Source organism: Pan troglodytes, chromosome 4, assembly GCF_028858775.2.
Source record: "Pan troglodytes isolate AG18354 chromosome 4, NHGRI_mPanTro3-v2.0_pri, whole genome shotgun sequence".
In the NCBI taxonomy this organism is placed as follows: domain Eukaryota; kingdom Metazoa; phylum Chordata; class Mammalia; order Primates; family Hominidae; genus Pan; species Pan troglodytes.
In genome coordinates, this window is record NC_072402.2 from 136359509 (window position 1) to 136365508 (window position 6000).

Consider the following 6000-nt stretch of genomic DNA (forward strand, 5'->3'; position numbering starts at 1 on the left):
CACTTGGTGGGCTTCTCATCAGGAAAGAGGAGATGGTTGAGCTGCATCTCCACTGAAAACTCCAGAGTTCATCTGGGAGGGCTCCTTTTTCTCCAGCCATCAGTTTTCTGACTAGCAATGCTCATTGTGTGCTGTGTAGGGCTGGCCTGGTTCCTCTTCCTTATAGCAGCCCCCTGCCTCCTCCAAAGCCAGTGCCTGTGTTAATATGATAATGCCATGATAGTGGCCAGGAGATGGTTTTACCTAACTGATTAGGCCCTCTGGAGTGGCATCTGGGGCACAGGCTTAATTCTCCCTGGCAAGGAGGCAGCCAGGGCCCAGGGCTGGAGAGGACAAGGCACTGGCTGGGAAATTGCATCTGGGAAAGCACTGAGGGGGAAAATTGGAAGTATCAGAACTTCCCAGGTTGCTATTCCACAGAGGCCAAACATTGTTAGCAGCAGCACTAATTATGATCCAGAAGAGTCAGGCCTGGCTGCCTAGCCTGCCAAGGCAGTCCTTGAGAGCGGCCTTGGGAGCCAGTAGGGCAGAGGCAGAGATGCAGGCAGGCTGGGGCTCTCAGCAACAGGGTGAATTTGGGAGAGGAAAAACTGCAGAGCCCTTCAGACCCATGTGGAAGGGGAGCTGGATAGACTGAGTTGCTGGGTGCCTTCATGTCCTTTAGAAGGCTTAGAACTATGATAGGAAGGGTGGAAATTAGATGCTTTAATGATTTCTACCTGCCAGGAATTCAGAATCGTCTGTATTTGTCTCCACTTCCTCTCTTCCCATCCCTGCTTGTCCTCAGTGCTCCAAGGCAAATTCTCTTGTCAATGTCACCAGTGATTTCCATGTTGCTAATTTCAGCTGTCATTTCTGAGTCCCCATTTTACTCATCCTGGCAGTGGCATTTGACATGGATGGTTTCTTCATAAAACACTCTCTTCCTTTGGCCTCCATGACACGCCCAGTTCTCCTACCTCCATCATCTCCTGGGCTGGCTCCTCACCTCCCCATCACTGGATGCCTCAGGGCTGTCCTTACGCCTCTGTTCTTCTTCATCCATCCTCACTCCCTAACTAATTCCATCTATCTCTGGACTTTAAAGCCAGCTATGTTGATAGGTCGTGGTCATATCCAGCGGCTACTTGCCATCCCCATGTGAGTCTCTCTTATAGTCCTCTCAAACTCAGCAGTCCCTCAGTCTTCCCCAGGGCAATAAATGCAAATCTGTTCTACCAGAGCCGCAATCTTGGAGTCATTCCTGGTTCTTCTCTTCCTTTCATGTCCCCTTATCCAATCCCTTGGGAAATGCTATCAAGTTCTACCCTTTAAATTATCTCCAGAATCTGGTCACTTATACCCAGTTACACCACTATCACCCTCATCAGAACCACCCACTGTCACTGTTTGCCTGGGAAATTACAATAGCCTTTGAATTAGGTACAAAACAGGCCATCATGGTGGCTCATGCCTGTAATTCCAGCCAAGACAGGCAGATCACTTGAGGCCAGGAGTTCAAGACTGGCTTGGGCAACATGACAAAATCCCATCTCTACTAAAAAATACAAAAATTAGTCAGGCATGGGGGCGCGCACCTGTGATCCCAGCTACTTGGGAGGCTGAGGCATGAGACTCGGTTGAACCCAGGAGGCAGAGGTTGCAGTGAGCCGAGATCACACCAGCCTGGGTAAGAGAGTGAGACTCTCCCTCAAAAAAAGAATTAGGGGCCGAGCACAGTGGCTCATGCCTGTAATCCCAGCACTTTGGGAGGTCAAGGTGGGCGGATCACAATATCAGGAGATCAAGACCATTTTCTATTAAAATTGTATATATTATTTGAGCTGTACAATGCAATGTTTTGGTATCTGTATGCATTGTGAAATGATTACCACAATCAAACTAATGAACATATCCATCACCTCACGCATTTACCTTTTTTAGTTCATGTTCTTTTTTTTTTTTTTTTGAGACTGAGTCTCGCTCTATCACCCGGCTGGAGGGCAGTGGCACGATCTTGGCTCACCGCAACCTCCACCTCCCGGGTTCAAGCAATTCCCCTGCCTCAGCCTCCGGAGTAGCTGCGATTACAGGTGCCTGCCGCCACGCCCGGCTAATTTTTGTATTTTTAGTAAAGATGGGGTTTCACCGCCCTGGCCAGGCTGGTCTTGAACTCCTGACCTCGTGATCCGCCTGCCTTGGCCTCCCAAAGTGCTGGGATTACAGGCATAGTCCACCGCGCCCGGCCTGCTCACATCCTTTTTGCTGGCATTTTGTCACATGGCTGCGCTTAGTTGCAAGGGAGGTTGGGAAATGTAGTCCTTTTTCTGAGCAGCCATGTCGCCAGCTAAAATGTGGAAGGAAAGGATGAATTTGAGGGGAAAACTCCTTGCTCTGCCATAGTCTCCTAAGTGGTTTTCTTCTTTCTGCTCTGCCCCCTACAGGTTGTTCTAAACACAGCAGCCAGAGTAATCCCGTTAAATCAGAACGTGTCACTTTTCTGTGTAGAACCTTCTAAAGACCTCCCCCCTCACTCAGAAAGAAATCTAAAATCCTTACCATGGTCTACAAGGCCCTACATAATCTGAGCACCAATTTCTCTCTGATTTCATATCCTACATCTTTCATCCTTACTCACTCCACTCCAGCCTCACTCACTCCACGCCTTGCAAAATACCCCCACCTCAGAGCTTTTGCAGCTGCTATACCCTCTGCCTGGAACATTCTTTCCCCAGATAGCTGAAAATGTGTCTCCTTCACTTCCTTTAGGATCCTGCTCAAATGCCACCCACTCAAAGAGGCTTTTCTTGGGCCCCATTCCCACCATCCCCATCCCCCTTAACATCCTTTGTTTTTCTCTGAGGCAATTAACATTACCTGAAATATTATGTTTACTTACATTATATGTGTTTTTCCCACTAGAACATATGATCTAGGGTCCACATACAGCAGGTGTGCTCTACATGCTTGTGGAGTGAATGAACAGATGAAGACAGCAGTGCATGGGAACAAATGCAGCAGAAGGCTGCTTCTTCCTTAGTCATTTCAGGAGGACCCATGTCTTGATTCCTGTTGTGGGTCCAATTTGGAAACAGACTCCTTAGTTTCTTGCTTCTAGGAGCTCCCTTGAGTTCAATTTATGAAATATTCATTAGACATCTAGTGTGTTCGTTACCTAGTATGGCAGATATAGAAGGAAAATAAGCTATAGAGCACTATTGGCCCTTGGGAAACATATGGATTGGTTAGGAGCCTAGATTTTGTCCTTTTCTTTCTTTGCAAGTGTGACCATTCAGGTGTTGTGTAAAAGGCCAGGGAAAGAGTGGCTTCACTCTTTATGGAGGCATGATAAACTGGTATGGCCTGGGTAGGAAAGAGGGGAGGAGGCCGGGCGCAGTGGCTCACGCCTGTAATCCCAGCACTTTGGGAGGCCAAGGTGGGTGGATCACCTGAGGTTGGGAGTTCGAGATCAGCCTGACCAACATGGAGAAACCCCATCTCTACTAAAAATACAAAGTTAGCTGGGTGTGGTGGCGCATGCCTGTAATCCCTGCTACTCAGGAGGCTGAGGTAGGAGAATCGCTTGAACCAAAGAGGTGGAGGTTGCGGTGAGCCGAGACCGTGCCATTGCATTCCAGCCTGGGCGAGGGCAAAACTCCGTCTCAAAAAAAAAAAAAAAAAAAAGGAAAGGGGGTGGGGTCTGAAGAGAGGCTGCCCCATTACAGGTTATAGTGTTTTTTTTCTCCCTCTTATTCCCTATGGAATAGGGCTTCGTTCCTTGCTGGTCTGCTTAAGAAACAGTTTGAGGCCGGGCACGGTGGCTCAGGCCTGTAATCCCAGCACTCTGGGAGGCCGAGGTGGGTGTTCACCTGAGGTCAGACATGGTGAAACCCTGAATCTACTAAAAATACAAAAATTAGCCAGGTGTGGTAGCAAGTGCCTGTAATACCAGCTACTTGGGAGGCTGAGGCAGGAGAATTGCTTGAACCAGGGAGGCAGAGGTCTCAGTGAGCCGAGATTGCGCCACTGTACTGCAGCCTGGGTGACAGAGCAAGACTCTGTCTCAAAAAAAGAAAGAAAGAGAGAGAGAAGGGAAAGAAAGAAAGAAAGAAAGAAAGAGAAAGAAAGAAAAAGAAAGGAAGGAAGGAAGAAAGGAAGGAGGGAGGGAGAGACAGAAAAAAGAAGAAAGAAAGAAAGAAAAGAAAGAAAGAAAAAAGAAACAGTTTGAACCAGTTCTCATTTGATGGAGGAGGGGGAAAGATAGACGGGGGTGGGGGTTGGGGTTGGGGGCTTGCGGGGGTGGGAAGGGGCCTGGCCAGAGGGCTGCAGAGGGCTGGTGGGGGAGAAGGAAAGGAGGGCTAGGCTTTAGGGGGCCCCAGCTGGAGGGAAAGGTAGCTGAGAAAAGCTGAGGCTGAGTAGGAGATAAATGACCTGAAAAGATTGCTCCATTATCCTTCCTGGCTCTGGGCAAAATGCAAAAGGTCATGCTTGGTTATTTTCCCCCCCACTCCCTCCTCACAGGGCCACTTAGACACTGCTCTGACATTTACAGCCGCAGAGGATCAGAGGCCTCTTCTGAGGCCTGGCTCAAGATTTCCACATTGGGAAAGTTCCAGTTTCTTTTTTTCTTTGGATGAGGCTGCTTGCTGCATCCCTCATAATTCTTCCTTCTCTTGACATTCCCCTTCAGTCCGAGAGGGAGAGCCAAGAGCAGTGGTTCTCAAACTTGAAAGTGGATAAGAACCACTAGAAGGCTTGTTAAAACAAGTTTGGGCTGGGTGCAGTGGCTCACACCTGTAATCCCAACACTTTGGGAAGCTGAGGTGGGTAGATCACTTGAACCTAGGAGTTCGAGACCAGCCTGGGCAACATGGCAAAACCCCATCTCTACTAAAAATACCAAAAGATTACCCACACTTGGTGGCGTGTGCCTATGGTTACAGCTGCTCTGGAGGCTGAGGTGGGAGGATCACCTGAGCCCAGAAGGTCGAGGCTGCAGTGAGCTGTGTTCATGCCATTGCACTTTGGCCTGGGCAACAGAGTGAGACTGTCTCAAAAACAAACAAACAAAAAAACAAGTTTGCCTGATGCCACACCCAGAGCTGATTCAGTAGGTCTGGGGTAGGCCTGAGAGCTTACATTTCTAGCAAGTTCCCAGCTGATGCGGATGCCAATACTGCTGGTCCCAACCACGTTGGGAGAATCACTGACCTAAAGCAACTCATTTGGGTCAAAAGATGTCCCTCATGGATCTTCAGTCCTTTTCTCCAGCTCCCCAACCAAGGGGAAGTAGGCTTGAGTTATCACAAGAGTCATCCAAATTCAATGTCAAGGACTTCTTGACCATCAGGTTTATAGGACAAGGCAGTCCACAAAATCCCCCCCCTCTAAATCTTTGAGAATCTCTTCCATTCTCATACACCTGGGTGAGTGAAGATCTGTTCTCCCCTGCCACAAACCCCACTGCCTGGACAGGGAATTCCCGGGACTTGAGAATGGCAGCAAGTGTGGCAGGTGGAAGATGGGAGGACAACAGATGCCGAGTAAGCAGAGGGAACCCCTCCCCTCCTACATGCTATTTCTTTGAGATTAAAATATTTGTTTCTTCCTGGGCTCTGCTCAAGCCCATATCTGGGAAAGCATTTATGCTTAATGTCCTCAACCCATTAGCAACCCGGCATGGGGCTCTACTAATCAGGGTCCTTAATGGCAGCACCGTGAAGAGTGAGGCTGTAAGTGACTGCACCTGCTTCCCAGCCTCAGCTGGAGAGGAAGTGTCTAGACAAGACCAGAGCCTAGGTAGGCTCAGCGGTGGCCTGAGAATGATTCATGCCGGCTTATGAGGCTGATCTGACCTAATGATAACCTGTCCTCCCACCTCCAGTTTGGTAGGGGTGCAGAGGAGGCTCCCTGGTTACCTTGGCTGAAGTAGCAAGACCCCCCAGTCCTACTCAGCCTCCTCTTCTCTCCTCAAATTACAGAACATTGGCCTCCTTTAGAGCATATTCTTCTCCCAGCATC